The 21097-nt window shown below is 34.5% G+C and overlaps 1 long non-coding RNA gene across 1 annotated transcript; it reads right to left on the bottom strand.

Moving 5' to 3' along the window:
* Window positions 1-19101: 19101 nt before the first annotated feature.
* Window positions 19102-20877, bottom strand: LOC127074996 (uncharacterized). The gene is made up of 2 exons (XR_007786158.1): window positions 20280-20877; window positions 19102-19450 (listed from the first exon to the last, which is right to left on the bottom strand). It is a non-coding gene; the product is annotated as an uncharacterized LOC127074996 (long non-coding RNA).
* Between the last annotated feature and the right edge of the window lie 220 nt (window positions 20878-21097).

Here is a 21097-nt window from a genome sequence, read left to right as displayed (position 1 = left end):
TCCCTGTGGTATAAATGAATAATTACTCATGATTAGTGATCATTCATATTACCCCGGCGGAACCTGTGGTCTTCTACCCTGATACCGGTGGTTGTAAACCCTATTCTCTTTCCCTTGCAGAGTTAACCTTTGATTCATCATAATTGATGACGGTTACTTTTCCGTGGTTTCCTATCCAGTATCCGGTAGGTGTAATCCCCTCCTTGGTGGTCATCTTCATTCAATATTCGGTGTTGATATCCCCTTATTTTCCTGGATAATTGCTCTGATTTCGCAATTTATCCCCAGCGAGTTATCTCTCGTCTACCCTGTTGTTGGTAACGATTGTTTCTCTCCTGAATTGGTCATCATTATATACCTAGTTTCGGTATCCCGATGCCTTTTCTTTTCGGTCAATTTATCCTTTATTAACCCAGTAACCAGTTGTGGATAGTCTTCCATGCGAGTATATTATCTACGTTCTGACGGTAATAGATAATATATCTCATGCGCTCTTCGGTCGAAGCCTTTTGTTCTTCCCTAGTCGAGTAAGATTCGTATCCCCTTTGCGGAATCGAATATTCGTCCTGTAATCGAGTTTGCTTTTAGCCCTCTGTTGGATGATGAGTGTCTTAGGAATATTCCCCAATTCACGCCTTGGTTGGTCACCTATTATATGCCCAGTAACCGGTATCCCTGGTGTTCCTCTCTTTCTGCTCCCTATTATGACTTTTGTCCCCTGTGGAGTCAGATTCCCCTGAGTGGAAATATACCTTTTAGGTCTTCCTCAGATGTTTCGGAGTTTTGATATCTCTCACCCTTATACCGGTTTTAGATATTCATTTCTTCCCGAGCATGTTGTATCTCTGACCCTTATGTCGGTGTTCAGATCATATGTCTCATTGAGCTTGTTACCCAGTAACCGATAACACCTCATCTCGCTGCTTCCCCAGGAGGGTCTTTTTAGACATCCCCAGTGATCTTTGAGTCAGCTCGAGTCTTTCCATTGGTTTATCCCCTCTGGAATTCTGCTCCCCAAACCTTGTGGCGTGCCCTGCTCACGCATTTCTTTCTTATCCCCATAGGAGTCCCCAAGATGTTTGGTCCCGCGGAACTTTTTGCTCATGTGGATTGTCGGTGTCTCCTGTTTGTCTTTACTCCTTTGTGCATACATATCCCCACAGAGTGTTACCCTTTTGCATACATACATTTGCATCATGAGGTCTCTTAGGGACCAAAATTCGTCTCTTTGTTATTATTTAAGCCCATTCTACCTCGTCAAGACGAAGATTTTAACCTTCCCTTCTCCGGCTATAATGACCTTAAATAGGGGCATCTGTAAGACCCTAATTTTGTCCCTAAGATCCCTCATGGCATCATAACATTGCATTTGCATAGCCTCAAGGATCTTTAAGCATCTTGGTTCCCCTTGCCTTTGGGTGGGACTCCTTGTGAGTGGTTTGAGATCACCAAGCATGTTTGAATTGTATATCATTGCTTTTCTCATTTTATTCACTAACCAAAAGCACAAAAATATGCCACTAACATCTTTTGTTTGTAGCTTGAGTAATCACAAGGCCAAAAGTTTCAAGGAGGCCATTGGTACAAATGCATGGCCAAGAGGAGGTGGAAGCAAGCATGGTAATGGTTCCCAAAGCTCTCATCCATCAAATATGTCTCCCTAGTATCTCAATTCATCATGTTTGATCAAAGCAAGTCAAAGGGTTTGAGGTTTGTTCCCCAGAGAAGCCCTAATTCATCTGTGCACCACAATGCCTTGCTCATGAAGCAACCTCAGCCCATGGTCAAATATAATCAAGGGAAGTTCTTTAATTCATCATTTCATGCATATTTGAACTTACTTAAGTTTCCTCAATCATCAATTCATCAAGATATGAGTTGTGGACTTGAAAAGTTGATCAGTCAAATCATCTGACTATTTTGAAATACACTGAGACCTAACTTTTATGTGTTGGTCAAATGGAGATGGGTTCCAAAAGGAAAAGTGTTATTAAGGTAAATATGAACAACTTTCATGTTCATCAAAATTTTATTTGAAGCTTGTAAAACCATCTTCCATTCCAATACATTATAGGTCATTTTGACTGAAACCCTAATTTTAGGTCAACTTCCCAAAGACATAACTCATTCATTTTTTATGATTTTGAGGTGGGATCAAATTAATTGGAAAGCTTAATATGTCTAATTCAAATGTTATGTTGGACAAAATTTAAAAATCTCAAATAAAATACATGTGACAATGCAAGACATTATAGGTCCTTTTTTATCAAAGGCATTAAAAGTCAAAAAAGTCCAACTTCAAGTGCCCATAACTTCTTCATCAAAAATCCAAATGATGCAAAATTTAAGTCCATGTTGATTTTCTTGAAAAGATCTACAACTTTTATGTTGGAGGTGTTTTCATTTGAAGCTTGAATCATCAAAACAGAAGGGCTTGAAAGTTGGCCAATTTTAGAAACCTTGTCGTGACATGTTTTGCACATCACACTTTAAACTCAAATTTCATAAATTTCCACATTCCAAATGGATTTTTGACCAACATAACATTTGTTCCTCATACAAAAAAAATTCCAACCATTACCCATATGCCTATGCTTGGATTTTATAAATGGTATTTTCGAAGAGGTGAATGATTAGGTTCAATTGTGGAATTCATGTTGAAACCTTGTTGCACAAGCCAATTCAGAGAAAATTACACGTCCAAACCCTTGGCATTTGAACTCGGCTTGCATTTGGCTTTGCTTTTGGGCCTTTTGCATGATTATGCAAGCCCATGCAAGTGGTATCCAAGTTTATGCACACGGATCATTCCACCCTTTCCTTGCCAATTCAGCTATAAATACATGCTTCATTCCCTCCATTTACACACCCAATTCTAACCTGAAATGCTGCAGAATTCATTCCCCAACCATCACTAAATAAGCAAGCTTCATTTCTCTTAAAATTTTCAGATCTCGAATTCAACTACATCTGGTTGTATTCATAGATCTAATGCTTCTAGACCTTCATTATACACTTCATTGAACTTCTGTTTTGATAAAGCAAGCAAGGTTTCAAGCTCAAATCACCAGAACTCAAACTTGAACTCCAACTGGTATTTTCTTCGATTCTCCTAATCCTTTGACCTATTGGTTGTGATTGTGTGTTGGCTGAAGTCTTCTCAATAGAGGCATCATGTTTATGCTTTTAATTTTTGCAATTCATTGAGTTCATGATGAACACCAGATTTTTCCATCTCTGATTTCTCAAATCATAGAGATCTAGAATGGAAATGGATGGTACAGGGATGATGTACATCATCCCAGCTTTCTATTGATGTATAGATCGCTTGATTTGGTTAAGTTTTGAAGTTCTGCATTTTGGCCGGAATCTGGAAGCTCACCGGAGAAGACGGTGGCTCTGGTGGCTTCATCGTCCCCAGTTTAAATCCTGGCCGTGTGATCTGTTTTCCAGATTGAATCAGGAGCGTTGCTTGTTATGACTTTTATCTGTGTCACATGTGCACGCATAAACCGTGGCTCACCATAGGCGCACGCTTCTTGGCCTCATGATTTTCCAGCTCAATTAATGAGCTTAGATCAGACGGTCACGCTTTTTTCCAATTTCTATTTTCTGTTTTATTTTCCTTTTATTTTCTTTAATTCCATTTTATTTCAAAAATTAATATCTTCTTCATTTTTAATCCAAACATTATGGAACCAATTGCATTATTTCCCAAATAAATTCTAGTTTCTATTTCTGATTTTTAATATTTTTTATTTTGTCATTTGATATTTTTTGTGAATTTTCTCTTTTCTGGTTATTTTTAATTCATTTTAAGTAGTTTTTGATATTCAAAAAATGCAAAAATATTTTCCTAACCTATTTGAATGATGACGGATCTATGAAAAATATTCTCATTAATTTTTGAATTGATTTGAGATTTATTTGAGATTTTATTTCAATTAGGTTATTTTTATTCATTTTTAATTGATTAAAAATAGTTTTTGACTTTTAAAAATGCTGAAATTTTTTGTCAAACCTTGTTTGACCTTGTTGGAGTTAGGATAAATCACTTGGACCTTTCAAGGTTGATTTGAATTGATTTTGAAGTTTGACCTTTCTTTAATATTTTAATTCAAGTTTATTTTTAATATTAAAATGCCAAAAATAGTTTATTCATTTCTTGACTTCCAATCTTCATCTCACTTCTGTTTTTGATAGTTTGACCTTGACTTTCAATGTTATTGGTCAACATATGAGGATTGGTACATGAGGTTTCATTTAATGCACTTTAATTTTGTCATTTCCATTTCTCTTATCCATCTCTTTTTTTCTTCTCCTTCTTCTTCTTTTTGCTTTTTGATCAATGAGTTGAAGGTTGATAAGTTAGCATTGATTAGAGGGATTTAACCTTCCTTGATTCAAATCTAATTCATCTTGATCAATTGATCAAGTGAATGGCTTTGCATTAAGGATAGGTTGTCTTTTAAATCACGCGTAAGGCTTAAACCAATACAAGATCAATTCTCTTCTCCTTTTGGCATGGCAAGTTGTTGAAACTTGGTTCACTAATCAAGACTCCTAACTTGTGTTTGTTGCCTACATTATTATTGACCGGCCTTAGATAGTTGTGACTTCTACATAAGTCCAATTACGATTGCTTAACATAGCGCTAAATTTGCCTTATGGCACACTAACTACTAGCACTAACTATTGACAATTAACATTTACTTTATGCAATTTACTATTCTTGCACATATTATTCATTTGCTTTTCTCTTTGCTCATTTGAGCACATGTTTATGTTAATGCCATTTGCCTTTTGCTCACTTGAGCACATAATTGTGTATATATTATTTTGCTTGTATTTTGTTTTGATTGTGGTGAACCAAAATGCAAAGAAATGGACTTAGTTTCTAGGACTTTCCCTATGCATAGAAATGGAGAATTGGACTTAGTTTCTAGGACCTTCCTTATGCAAAATTGGAGTGAAAGGATCTTAATGATGAAAATGGAATTAGAAGGACCAAATCTCTAAACTCTCTCTTGTCCATTCTTGTTTTACTTCATGGAACTTTTGATGTGTGTGCTCTTGTGCTAAGAGTTTCCATTTGAGCTTAATTGGAGGACCATTTCCATGTTCATCTAAGTGGAAGAAACAAGATGCATTGAGGATCTCTTTTGAGACTTGTCTGATTGCTTATACTTTGTGGTTGCTTATTCCAAAGGATGGGAGCTACTTGGATCATCAATATGATCTCAAGAGAGGGACTCCTAGTGTGGTTTCATTTCTTTCCCTTTCCCTTTTATTTTCCTTAGGACTTAGCCATTCTTCTTCTTCTCTCCACTCTAACCCAAGCCAAAACTTTTTGTGCAAACACTTAATTATTGTTTTCCAACATTAGAAACCTAAGCCTTATGCTTTTGATTTTCAAACTTTCTTTTCATAACACTTATTTTGAATTGAATCTTTAAGTCAACTTTGACCATTTTGTACATACTTCTAATTGGTAAATATAACCCATTCAAATTCCTTTTTGTGGTTCCAATGGCCACTTCCTTAATCAAAATTTTTCATAACCTTTAGCTATTAGGTTTGAGTTATCCTTGTGGTAGATGTAATACTCACCTATATCCTTAGTGATGGACAATGAGTCTTCCATGCTTATTATAGGGTTAACCCCTCACTAGCATGTTGAAGCTATCCTCACATGGTGGATTTGTGGTTTGGTTGAGTTTTCTCCCTTTGATAACAAAAGACCTTAAGGCTTTTGGACCAATCAATTCACCAACTTGTTTTGAGATTTTTACCCCGAACTACGAGGTTTTGATCCTAATCTTTTTATAAGATGGTACGTAGGCAATGAGTTTATCCATCCAAACACAAAATGTAAATAAACTTGTATATTCTCTTCTCATCTCTTCAATCGTGTTTGCACAAACAAACTTTCACAAAAACCAACAACCTTTGCAACAAGTATTAAAGGGCTCTCTAGGAGTACCTAGGATGTTTTGGGTGCCTAACACCTTCCCATTGCATAACCAACCCCCTTACCCAGATCTCTATTTCTTTTACTAGTTTTTGTTAAAACTTTTAGGTTTTTGTTCGCTTTCTAACCATTCCTTTGGATAAATAGAAGTGTGGTGGCGACTCGATTTGTATGATTTACCTTGGATTTAGTCAATATCTCTAATGGTAATGAATACCCCGCTACAGGGTAGACCACTGCAAGTCTCGAACACTTGGGGCAAGCCATCTTGAGATCGTCTCAGGTCAAGTTGTTTCAAACCCACTTTCAAGGTGAACATTTTCAAAGACCCAACAGACTGGGGCAAGATGAGCCACATAGGGGCAGACCCCCTTCATGCTTTCAAACTACTCAAACAAATTCTGCCATATGTCAACAACTATTGATTTTGAGACGGGTACCCAAAAATTATGCTAGCATGATTCATTAATCCTCCAAAAGGACTCATTGGTTAAGTTGTGTTTGTCAAGCTTGATAGAATTCATCTTGGATAACATTTGTCATAAAATATTTGGTTGAGTTCTCGGTGTTGAGGAATCATGATCTCCATAAACAGTCTTTACAAACTCCATGTCCACTCAAGTGTCATCATTTTCATATCATGATCATTCATATATCATGCATAAAAGAAAATTCAAACCATGCATAGCCGAAATGTACTTTGTGCTCATTTTACATTGACCCAGGTCTTGTTGTTGATCCTATATCCTTTGACCTCTAATTCCAGTTTGTATTTGGTGCCCTTAAACCATCATCCAGTTTTCGCAGTCATTTTCAAGTCCATAACTTGTCTGATGTGTTTCCATATATTTCCCCACCTATCTGATGTATTCTCGAATATGTTTGTCTTGGATTCTGATGTATTTCTAGAATGTCCTTGATGTATTACCGGATGTGTCTGTATTCTATTGTATTTCCAAAACATCACTTATAATTCTGATGCATTTCCAGAATTTGTTTCTTTTACTCTCTGATGAATTCCCAGACATGTCATTTTTGTTCTGACGCACTTCCGGAACCCCTATGCCACTCCCTGGAATTATTTCAAGACTCATTGGTGTCTCCTAAAATTCATTTGTTACTAGGTTTGATACGGTGAACTGACTTTGTGTTTTTGCTTTGAAAAGCAATGTTGTGGATAGCAAGAGTCGCCACCGAGTTTTCTTTTATCCAATAAGGAAAGGCGGAAAAGAACAGGAAAGACCTTGATTAGATTTTGAGTTCGGGAGGTACATTATACAAAGGGAAGGTGTTAGCACCCTTTGTATCCATGGTTATCCATGGGCTCTTAATTGCTTAACTCACTTATGTTTTCCTTGTTTGAGAAAGTGTTTGAGAAATGTGGTGTGTTTAGAAAATATTTTGAAAGGAGAGTTTAACTTTGTAATGATTCTTGTACGAATGTATACAAAGTGTTTATCTCGTTTGATTTTGAAAGATGTTTAGAAAAATATAACTCGGCGATGATTCTGGTGCGAATATATACCAAGTGGTGATTTTCTAAAAGATGTTTTGAAAAGTGTGAGGTGTGAAAATTATTTTAAGCTGTGAGCAAGCATTTAAGAGTTATACCTAACCAAGGTCTTTATAGGTATTTCCTATCCTTAGGAGGGTAAAACTGCCCTTACTATTGAGAAGTAAGTAGTCTTATCCTTTGGATGTAAAGGGACATCGTGGGGTCGTCGGTTGGTCATTGAAGGCAACATTTGTAAGGATACCATAGCATTCGAAGGGACGATCATCATTTAATCGTAGGCTACAACGAAGGGTCATCGAGGGACAAAGTCATATATTCGAAGGCAACGTTCGAGGGACAAGGTCATATATTCGAAGGCAACGTTCGAGGGACTATGATTTATCTTGTAGGGACATTGACCTTTTGATCGAAGGGACTATGACTTATCTGTTTAGGGATGATGATGATTTAATCGAAAGGGTCTTTGCTAAGGGTATCCCCACATTCGCGGGACATGACCGTAATATCGTAAGGCAACAAAGAGAGGGTTACCCTAGAGGTGCAAGTGTGGAAATGATTGGATTCAGATATATTATCTTGAATTAATTTATCTAAGTTCGATTATTTATCTTTCCATGCAATCCTATTAGCATACATCTAGACAGTTATATTCACAGTATGGAAAAATTAAAGTGCGAAAAATAAGACTACGCTATTACATGGCTTCGGGATGGGGGTACATAATTTAAAAGGGGATATAAAATATCTAAATCTTAATTAACGAGTACAAAATTAAAAGGGCATACAAAATAATAAAACCTAATTAAACTAAAAAGAAAGAAATAAAAAAAAATATTTTTAGTCTATAATAATAGAAGCTTTTTTTATTATGAATTTATGGAAAAAGTTAGACTAAATTGATAGAAATTTTAAAAGAAAAAAGAAAAAAAATATAATTAGATTTTTATTATTCAAAATAGCCCATTCTAATTAATTAAGTGATATATGAAAATTTAATTAATAAACTAGATTAAATTATATCCTAGTTTAAAAAACTAATATAATATATTAATTAGAAAATTAATTAATGGGTTTTCTTTTAATAATAGAAAAATAGTGGTGAATTAATTAGAGTGGAAAGGGACCTCTACGTTGCAGTGAGGGGAGAGTTACCAACGAGTCATGTTGGTCCATTTGTTATTTATTCGCCTTCATTAAAATATATATTAATTCTACATGGATTTTTTCCATTTTTGACACAACACCACCATGCATGTTACAACTTTCTCTCTTACGGTAAGCTACTTTATTTTTTCTCATGTTGTTTCTTTCATGTGAATACAACAAACCTGTAACTTCATCTTATATCAAACCAAACACATAAAATAAGATCATATGTAATCATCATGCAATAATAAAAATAGTCATGCACAAATCAAGAAGCTTATATTATTTTACTCATGTATTAGTTCTCTTTACTGCAAGTGATAATGATAAAACAAACCTTACACATACATGTTAAAGACAACCAAGGATTTATATTATCACCATTATATCATCATCATCATTATTATGTAATAACAACATGTGAAATAAACATAATCATGCTAGAAACAACACTCATATAATAATAATTAAATGGCAGATATAATTCTTTAATCATGCAAACAGAATTTCTCCAACATGCTATGACATATCAAGAACAGATGCATACTTGAATAAAGCAATATCAACATCCACCAAACCATGAATACATCATCTCAATATATATTAAACCAATATTATTCATGCATGAATTAAGGAGTATTGCAAGGTAATCATGCTGGATGCAAATTCCATAATGAACACTTACTGGGGATTTGATTCTTCTAGCTTGCTCACTGTATGTGTGTTGTTCTTATTCAGGCTATGAGTGCTTTATGGTTGCTTCTCTTTTCCCTGCCCGTGAATCTTCTTGCTTCTGTCTTGCCTTGCGTATCTTCTTCTGCTGTATCTCTCCTCTTTTTCCCCCTTTTTCGCTGCAGCCATATGAAGTATTTATAATGGTGTGGATTAGGGTTTAACCTTGCTAAATATTTGGATCCCTTCCTATATTTTAGGATCTCACCGTTAGGAGAGTTAGCTCTAACATTTTGCATTTAAAAAAAAAATCGAAATTATTCTTACTTATATCAACCAAAATTATTTTATAATTTATGGGTTTTTTTAAAAAAAAATGTTACTCTTATAAATAAATTTTATTAAGTAAAACCGTGAATTACTAAATAAATACTATTTATAAATAATGAATAAATGGAATATGAGTCACTAAATTATAAAAAATAGTTATTATAATTTAATGAGCTTTAACAAATAAAATTAATTTAAAATTTTAATTATACAATTAAAATTCAAATCTATTTTTATTTATCATTAAATTAAAACTATTTTATTTATATATATATAATTTATTTATATCATACAGATAACCAAAATTATTATTATTTTTTATATATGTAATAAATAAATTAAAATTTATAATTTATATGAGAATGTATGCTAATGAATGAGTGCAAATGTAAAATGAATGTCATGCACGAATCAATTTATCATAAAAATTAACAGGCAAATTTTGGGGTATGACACTAGGCATTATTCCAAGCTCAATGGTCACTAAAACTCATTTTAAACCCAATTTTTGTTGGCATCATTGTCACTTCATTTGTAAATACAATCGTGATTGGTATCTAGAGTTTGGTCGTTGCCAACATCATTTAAAGTCCAATTGTTATTGGCAAAATCCGTTAAAAGTTGGTTGTAATCCATTGCTTACGGTCAAAGTCCAATTGTTGTTGGCACCAATTCGTTAAAAATTGGTTGTAATCCATTGCTTACGGTCAAAATTCCAATTGTTGTTGGCAAAATCCGTTAAAAGTTGGTTGTAATCCATTGCTTACGGTTAAAAGTCCAATTGTTGTTGGCACGTACAGAGAGTTTGATTACCCTGTCTTTCCTGATGGTTCCGTGAAAGTCATGTATGACTCATCATCTTGAGGAATTCCCAGAAGCTTGGAGGTTTTTCGTGTTAGGAAACTCCAATGATGTTGGTTTTGTTTGATTTCTTTGTAAAGAATCATTGTAGCCTTTTGCGTGGATGATCTACTTATAAGAAGACTCCCGTTTATCTTTGTTTTGCATAAATTCCTTGTTAGGAATCTCAAAAATCTTTGATTGGATGAATTTTTTGTGAGAATCTCCATAACTGTCAGATGTATTCTAAAGTGCCTGGTCATGTATGAACCTATTGATGATACTTGCTTTGCATGTTTTCCAATATTATCAAGTCATGTATGAACCCGTTGTTGAAGTTTTCTTTGGGTTTTCTATTGTTGTCAAGTCAAGTTTGAATCTGTTAATAAAATCTCTTTGAAACCTCTAGAATTGTCAGGTCATGAATGAACCTATGGATATACTTTCTTTGAATTTTCTAGTGCCAGGTCATGTATGAACCTGTTGATAAAACTCCCTTTGATTTTTTCCCAAGTGTCGTCAGGTCATGTCTGAACCTGTGAGTGAAACTTTCTTTGAATACCCAAGTGTCAGGTCATGTATGAACCTATTGATTAAACTTTCCTTGATTTTCTAGCATTGTCAGGTCATATATGAACCTGTTATTGAAACACTTTAAATTTTCCAATGCTGTCAGGTCATGTGTGAGCCTGTTGATTGGAACTTTCTTTGATTTTTTCTAGTATTGTCAGGTCATGTTTGAACTTGTTGATGGAGCCTTTTGATATCCCCCGAAATTATCAGGTCATGTTTGAACCTGTTATTTAAACTCTTTGAATATTCTGGTGTTGCCAGGTCATGTATGAATCTGTTGTTAAAATCTCTTTGCATATTCCTCAGTTGTCTTTCCTCCAGCAGGATTGTTATCCCCAATGAGTTTCTACCCTCATTTTTTGTTTTTGTGGGTCACCTTTACCATATGTCTCCATCATTCCCCATAGATCTTTGTTTCATTTTGCACCCATCATCAAGCATCCTGCTAGAGTTTATCTTATGTCTGATCATATCTCCAGCAAATCAAAAACAAAAAGAGTCATTCATAAATTCATAACATATCATATCATATCATTTGTATTTCAGGATCAAAATCCGGGTCTTCCTAGTATTTAACTATCTCCCACTACGATGATATGAAGATTGACATGCTTCATATTCTCTAGTTGAAGATACTTAAATAGGGGCAACTGTCACACTCCAATTTTGACCCTGAATCGCTGATTCAATACATTCATCATAGCTATTGCATGTCTACATAGCATACCATGCATTCCATACCGCATAATGCCTAGAATATCAGTCGAAATAATTTTTCGGATCTACAGACAAACCGGTTGAATTAATCGACGGATGTGCGTCAAATCAGTGGATGAATTTTTTTAAAATCAAGCTTCCAAACGTCAGCTTTATTAATTTATGTTTCGCGTAGTTTAATCTGGTATGCTCGATTTATTTTTTCAGCTAATTTTTCTGCCACTTTTGATCAGCTCGAGCCTGTTTAACCGGTCAAAATTTATTTCAAAATTAAAAGAAACGCTATATTTTTCCAATAAATTTATTTCACACTGATCATTTTGGTGCATTCAGTTTAATTTTTCGAGCACTTTTGCGCTCGACTTTTTATTCATTTTGATTCATTTTATTTTTATTTTTTCGTCAAAATGTTTAGAATAATAAAATAGGATTATTTTGAAATTTATTTAATTAATTTGTTTTAGTTCATATTTACACTAAAAAAGGACACTAAGAAGGACACGGCACTTAGTGTATATATATATATTATCTTTGGCCATGAAAAAGGAGGAACCACATTCAGACCACAAACCAATAGCACAGCCGCGCCTCACTCAGATCCATTTCTATCTCAGTATCAAAAATAAAAAATCATAAAAATTAGGAGGAGTTGAAAACTTCAGGAGGTAAAATTTTCTTTTCCTTACAAGTTGCTATACGTTGTCCTCAGTACTATCACCTCTTTTTCCCCATTCACTCACTAAACCATACTACTTCGTCCATTCACCATCACATATTTATATTTCTTTCTCTTATACACACAGTAACATGAAAACCTTCAAGACCTTCATTCAATGATAAACACCACCACCTTGTAACAAAACCACAATAGTACTCCTTCTAAAAAACTATACTTTGTATTTTATATATATATATATATATATATATATATATATATATATATATATATATATATATATATATATATATATATATATATATATATATATATATATATATATATATATATATATATATATATATATATATATATATATATATATATATATATTATGATATTTTACCTTATATATAAATCTCAGTTTTAAGTTTTTTATATTATTACTTTTGTTTTTGTGAAGTTTATATAATACCACTGTTTTTTTTAAATCATAATATATACTACTGTTTAGTTACTATATGTATTCTAATGTTACGTTTTTCACCTTTAATATATGCTCCTATATTTTTAGTACTAATATATAGACTACTGCTTTTTTAGTTTAGTTGTAATATATCTACTTTTTTTTTTTTTCTTTTTCTTTTTCATAATATATATGTCTCTACTTTTTAATTATAATATATACCTCTTTTTTAGTTATAATTTATATTTATGGTTTTTTAGTTATTTATATATATATATATATATATATATATATATATATATATATATATATATATATATATATATATATATTCTTGTTTTATTGCTAATAATATTTGATATTTTATTTTTAGTTTTATGTCAATTTCATAGCAATACAAATTTATTGTGGATAACTTGTGTGTGTGGTGTTTAGGTTTCTATTTTTTTTCCGATTAATTTGAATTGATGTAAATAATTGTGACATTATTGTAATAATAATAATGTGCTTGATTGTCGCTCAATTTATTATTGCGTTACAATTTCGAGTTAAAATCCAATTTAACTTTTGAAAATCGGTTAGACGCATAAATTTTGTTGCTAGGCTTATTATAGAGTGATTCATACATTAGTCCATTCTAAGTTAGCTTGGAGCTAAATTCGGTCGCTTTCGATTTTTGTTTGTTTCCGTTCCCGTGGCTTACTCTTGGGCCTTCTTATAATGAGCTCTTTTCTTTTTGCGTGCTCGCATTTACTTGTCTGCATTTCAATTACCCTCAAATAACTTTAAACCATTTTTATAAAATCTGAAGAAAAAGATTACCCTGGATGGAATACCCAGTTGTAATCCCGAATATTAGGCTCAAGCTGTAAGAGCTTGCAAGCCATAAATATTCGTCTTCTCTTTAAAACACTTGTAAATATTTAAACCATTTTCTTAATAAAATCCGAAGAAAAAGATTACCCTGGATGGAATATCCAGTCGTAATCCTGAATGCTAGGCTCAAGTCGTAAGAGCTTGCAAGCCACAAGTGTTCGTCTTCCCTCCAAAACATTTGTAAATATTCAAACGTCTTTTCTCAATAAAATTGAAAGAAAAAGATTACCTGGGTGAAAGGTCCATACGTAGTCCCGAGTATTAGACACAAGTTGTAAGAGCTTGCAAGTCATAAGTACTCGTCTTTCAAGCCCAAAAATACATCCAACCAATCAAACTCTTTTTCACCGCCGTGCGATTGATTAGAAAAACCTTTTCATAAATGAAAGACATCTTGTCTTAAGGTGATGTAAAACAATGCTTCGGCCACAATTGCTGAGTTGAGATAAGTGACGTTTTTCCGAATGTTGATTTGTAAATCCATTCGATGTGTGATATACGTCCGCTCCTCATCTGTTTTGGGTAAAAGAATGTTTTTCGTCGATTAATACAATATAACTTTCGCTAAAATTGACCAACAAATAAATATTTTCTACCCAGAACTACGTAAGCCTTGACTTCTCTATTGAGATACGTAGGAGCAGGATTTGTAAATCTTGTCAGGCCCACTAATAAAAAACTTAGATTTAGTCCTTCGTTAAAAATCCAAAAACATTCTCCTCTCACCCTTTCTTTCTTTCCCACCTAATAACTCGAGAAGCCCAACATTTCAAGCTAACACTAACGCGTACAATTAACCTAATGGTTCCCGTTGAGTACAACGGACATGAGGGGTGCTAATACCTACCCCTTGCGTAATCGACTCCCGAACCCTGATTTGATTGCGACGACCATAATCATTGTCGTTCTTTCTTGGGTTTTATCGATATTTCCCCTTTCCTTTTTAGGAATAAATAAAGTTCGGTGGCGACTCTGTTTAGTCCATCATGCGAGCGTGCGATTGCGCTTCGCTAGGTCGTGTTCTCATTTTTCGAGGTGCGACACATCCCCCAAACCTCCGACCACCAACAACCTTAACCCGTACATCGCCTCGCGCCGCCGATCTACTCTCTGGCAACCTACTGCGAACGAACCCTCAACGTAAACTCTCTCAACCATCACACTTCAAACACTTAGCCCTCCGCGCACCATCATCCTCACCTTCTCCGCCGCATCACAAACCAACTCGCACTATCCGCCTTCATCCCTCACTCTTCTGCGTTTCATCCGACACAACAACGCCGTCACCGTTCAAAAAACATGTTCGTGGTGGTATTTTCGACGAGACATCCAACACTATCGTTGACGTCATCACCCACGCAAAGTCACATCACAACATAATCCAAGTACTGCCTAAATTCAAGTCGATACGGGGTACATATCGGTTTCATTTTTCGGTTTAATTTTTGTTTGGTTTCATATGAATCTATATCGAGTGCATATTGGTTTTCTTTTTTGATATTGTTTGATTTTTGCTGTTGATAGTTCTATGACGTTAAGCACAGTATAACGATTATTGAGTTTTGGCTCTTTCAACTGTGCATTTTTCTTTGCTTTAAATTTGATCGTGTTCACCTCCGAATAAAGTTTATCATTGTGTTTATGATGTTTTTTTGGAACCACTGAGATTGAGACTGGTTCATGCTTATTAGTTTGTTTAGTTATCATGTGGAATAGAAAGTTTGAGCATGTTATTCATAAACGGTAGATGAACGTTGACCTCCTGTTTCAAGTTTTGTTTTTTGTAATATTTTACATGTCGTTTTTGTTTCTCGATATCGAGTTAATGACGGTTTGAGGAGAAAATCAAAATTGGAGTGATTTAGGATTTTGTTCTGTAATACCAACATTTAGAGGAAAAGTTATGGTTGGAGTATTGATTGATGTGGTGGCAGTAGAAGAAACTACAAACAGGAAAGATCCTTTCTTTTTCTTAAAAGAGTTTATTTATTGTCTATTGGTTGGTTTTATGGTTTATGGTGGAACTATGGCAGCATATTAAGGAAATATTTCTAGTCTATATCAATTTGTAAGAAGTGTGTAAATACTATAAGAGCATTGTGTGGTTGCGATTTCATTTTTTCGTGCCATTTCTAATCGGGTTAAATCCATGGATCCGTCCATGTCATGCCGATATGCCACCAAATTTTGATACATCAATGAAATATATCACCGCGTTATGAATTCTCGAATAACATTAATCATTGTTATCTCGTGCAAACCGGTATGAGCACATCGATTTAAATAAACTGATTTTGTCACTTAATGGATGGTTAATAAAAACTTTGCTTAATTAGTAAATTAATTTCAATTAACTTGATTATTTGATTGGATTAAATAATTCGGGAAATTAATCTTAATTAATTTAATTAATCAATTTTTAATAAATCAATCTCAACAATTAAACATCAATTGATTTCTCACACTATCTTCCTCATAGTTTCATTATCATTTTATCATCAATCCAAACTAATTTCAAAAACACAAATCACACATTTCTCGATTCAAAGTCGAGCCCATTTTCAAACACTCTTGTAAGTCGATCGCTCTTAAGCATCGCCATCAACCTCACATAGCTTACTCTTGGGCTTCCTTACAATGAGACTATTCGGTTATTAATTAATCGAGTAGATGACCGATCCACCATTATTCAACAAACACGAATTCAAACCATTTTTTCAAACCATTTAACTTCAAAAGAATTTTCTCTTAACATAAATTTTGGGATGAAAAAGATATAGGAAGCGTTCGCTTCACTATTTCTCAAGCACTTGAATAGTTGGCGTACGCCATATTGCTCGAGTTCTTGTCACCCGATTAAACCTTAATCATACAATTTCAAATCACTTTTTCAAATTAAATATAAGTTCTAAATTCAAATTATTTTAAGACCATGATTATACACATTCAAATCACATCTTCTAAATCAACTACAAATCCTAAATTCTTTTAATTCTAAATTTCATATAATAAAAGGATAGGAGGCGTTCGCCTCACTATCTTCCGATTATTCGAATAATTGGCGTACGCCATATTGGTCGAATTTTCGTCATCTAATTAAAACCACAATCGAATAAATTCAAATCACCTTTTATATAGAATACAATTTCACAAAACAAACTTTACAAATTAAACTTCAAATGAAGAGAATGGGAGGCGTTCGCCTCACCATTCCTTGACTGTTTGAACAATTGGCGTACGCCACATTGCTCAAATCATCGACTTTTCAAAACCTACCAATTTAAATTCAAACTATTTTCGCAAATCAAATACAACATCTAAAAACATATCTTTTATAAACTAAACTTCGGATGATAAAAGATGGAAGACGTTCGCCTCACCATCTTTCGATTATTTGAATAATTGGCGATCGTCATATTGCACAAATCATTGACTTCCGATTAATACATTTTAATTAAACTTGGATAAAGGAATAAGTGGCGCACGCCTCATTATTCTTTGAATAAGCAAGTAGGAGGCGTACACCTCACTACCGTGAATATTCAACATCCACAAACAAACTTTCGATAAAAATTCGAACGAAAAACGAGTAGAAGGTGGTCGCCTTATTATTCCTCGAAAGAATTGGACGATTGGTGTGCACCACATTGCTCAATCTTTCGTCGTTCTTCAAAACATCTCAAACAAATCAAACCTAACTTCTCGCCCCCGCGCGATCGAAACCAAACAAAACACTCAAACACATCAATTCAACTCGTCACCCCCGCGTGACCAAAACTCCTTTCAAAAGAACACTGTAAATCCTTTCTAATGCGCATAACAAACCAGTGCTAGAGCCTCCACCGAGAGTAGACAAGCCAGCGTTTAGCCGTTAGAACGCCGACCTACACAACCGTTCATCAAACAAAACACACCAAATATTCGTAGTAGCCCAAACTACGAATGCTCTGATTTCCTTATTGCACCATAAGGATACGTAGGCAGGAGATTGTTGTATCTTCGCGAGCACACTAATAAAAAACCTCCCCTTTTCCCTCTTGAGGTCTTCATCCATATCTATCATCAATTCTAATTACTCGAAGCAAGCGAATAACATTCAACTAACAGTCAAATAGCAAATCAGACTAAAAGGTTCCCGTTGAGTACAACGGACGTGAGGGGTGCTAATACCTTCCCCTTGCGTAATCGACTCTCGAACCCGAATATGGTTGCGACGACCATTATTCCATTTTCTTAAAGGTTTTCTCGATATTTTCCTATTCCTTCATTGTAATGAATAAAGTTCGGTGACGACTCTGTTCGAACAATTTTTCCGCGTTCCATCGCGAGGGATCGCATTTTTTTCGAGGTGCGACAAGATGGATCTCAAGTTATAGGTTAGATGAAAAGCAAAAAGGAAGGGAAAATTTTGGGGTATGACAATTTGCATTTATTCATATGCATCATGCAAGCGTCAATAGATTAAATTGTTGTTGGTTATTACAAGTTAGGGTTTAATTTGAGTATTGAAGGATGGTTCATTATATGGAGTGCAAACCCTAATCTCATATTCTCTTGGGTCTCAATTTATGGAGATCACATCATGATACTCATATGCGTATCTGAAACCCTAATCCTTGTTGTTGCCCTAATTTAGGGGGTGCACCATGATTTGGCTCTTATGGATATTGCTTGACCACCTACTCACTTGAGGACTACCTCATGCCCCAATTATTGCCTCCAAACCTTATGTTATTCATTGCATTGTTTGTATTGGGCTAAGTTGTGGTTACCTTGTGTTTTGATTGCTTATTTTTTTCATGCATTCATGGCCGCATCATCTTGTTGCTTCACATACAAGTTTGGTTGTGAATCTATCAGCTTCGATGTTCAGCTTACAAGTTTTGATTATCATCCTGATCCATTCATCCATGACATCGCATTTCAAGTTCATTACAAGCATGATATTTTGGATCACATCATTTTTTACTTAAGTTGACTTTTGGTCAACTATTGACTTTTTGGTCAACCGGTCGAATGATGATTTTTCTAAACTTAACTTGTTATGTGCATCTACCATTTTCTTTTTATTACAATTGATAACTAGGCATTGCTTTAGGTATTGGCATTGTTTTGTTCCATCTATTTTAACCAAAGAACTAAGGCATTGAATATTTGTTTGTTTTTTATTTCATAAAAGCATAGCTAAAAAAAGATGAGTTTTGAATTAAAATTAGAATCAAAAAGATATGTTGGAATCATAAGTAAGGGTTCAAACATTTTACATAATTTTATAAGCATTACATGCTTTCATGTTACATGTTCATAACCTTAAACATTTCATGACATTCATCCACTTCTAGAATCCATCCATATGATTTTGCATTATGATTTGGTAAAGAGTTTTTATTACAAAAGTGTGAGCTCATTACATGTTTCATACATCATGCTACAACAATCTTACAAGTCCTAAGTTCAAACCTTATCAATATATTGCTAGTATTTATCAATGAGAATTGGCATTGATCCTATGTGACATTACATGTTATTCATATAAAGAAATACCCTATTTCTATTCTAGTATTCATTATACACAACATGGTCCTAATACTATAATTCATGACCAACATGGATGATACTTTGGCATGACAACATAAGCAACAACCATAGGTGCCAACTCTGCAGTCTTGCATCATGAACAATGCCCTGCAACAAGTGAAAGTGAGTTAGCATTATGAACACATACAAGCCAAAACCAATCATTCAAGGTCATGAAAATCATAAGCCATACACAAACCAACTTGGCTTACTGTAACTTATGCAATACAAACAGAAGGACACACATACACATAGCTTCATTCAACATAATATTTAGCATAACATCAACTTCTAATGCATTCAAAACCAACCTAAACTAACATGCTTTGACATGATGGATTACGAATAATTCTAGCACAACAACCATAACAGTTCAAACAATTCACTTCTACTCTAACTTATTAACATTATCATTGATATTGGTTGACTAGAATCCTCATGCCAAGTCAGTTCTAGCCCTGACCTTTTACTAATCCTAACTAACCACTAAAATTTCCATCTCCCATTAACTGACATAACCGTTCGTGTTGACATCCTTCACTAACAATTTTCATCATAGCTTCCAAGTAGTACTAATTGCTAGCAATATTCCAACCCTTAAGCAACTAACGACCTACCAATCATCCCCAAATTCTAACAAATCAAGACAACACAAAAATACCCCAACAGTCAACTATTTTTCACTAACACTTAACTAACTACTTTCCTCTTCAATTAACATTACTAACTAGCTAAGTCAACAGTCCAAACAAGTGCTAACTAACCTAACTGCAACTGACATAACTAACTCAATAAAAGATAATTTCATGTGCATTTTGAATTTCAATTCCAAATTTCTAACTAACAATTCTCATTTCTAACATACTGAATTTAAAATGAATATCGGGTGAATTTGAGAGGAGTTTCTAACCAACTCAGAATGCTTTAAAAGGCTTACCATACTCAGATTCTGAAGCTTCTTCATAAACTCTAAATCCTATGATTCTTCATTCTCTCAGTCTCATTTTCTTCACCTTCCTTCACTACGATTCAGGGGATTCTTCTTTTCTTCATCACTCTTCCAAGAGGCTCTGAGAATTCTGATCCACTCTTCACCTTCATTCATAAGAGCGACTCGAGTCATCGCTTCAAACATTCACAGATAGTAGAAGAACGTGCAATCATCTTCAATCTCGGAGCCACAACGTCTTCGCTCTCAATCTGTTTCCTGACTCACCAAAAGCAAACGCAGGGCATCAAGATCACTCTGAGTTGGTGATGATTGAGTTTAGAGCATCACTTAATGATTAGGGTGTTGTTCTCCATTTGGTTCTGATTCGAAGCTTGAAACGGTGAACATTGATGGGGACGGGACGATGTTGATGACGAACGCGAGCGAGAGTCGTGAAGCAATCACGATCGTAGCTTGGAAGTTTTGAGGAGCGTGTTGTTTTCGGCTAAGGAGAAGTGTGGAGTTTCAGTGGCCGCATATGGAGAATTGGTGGCTTCATGTTGCAAATACTTCATGTGTTGTTGATAAATTTGGATCCAGCATCAGATGTGGGTTTGGGCTTAGGGCCCAAGCGGTTTTTTTCATAAGTTGTATTTCTCTTTTATTTTGGTTTGATTCAACCATTCAGAGCCTGGGCCTAAGGCCTAAGGCCCAAGCGGTTTTTGCTCCCTACCCCCAGCTTTCAGTCCTGCACCCCTTTCATTTTTAGGGGCCATTCTTGTTCTAGTTAGTCATGTCCCTTTTATTCTTAATTATGATAATTA

Source organism: Lathyrus oleraceus, chromosome 4 (genome assembly GCF_024323335.1).
Source record: "Lathyrus oleraceus cultivar Zhongwan6 chromosome 4, CAAS_Psat_ZW6_1.0, whole genome shotgun sequence".
Lineage (NCBI taxonomy): Eukaryota > Viridiplantae > Streptophyta > Magnoliopsida > Fabales > Fabaceae > Lathyrus > Lathyrus oleraceus.
The sequence above is the reverse complement of the archived record's forward strand: the minus strand, read 5'-3'. Positions and strand labels throughout refer to the sequence as shown.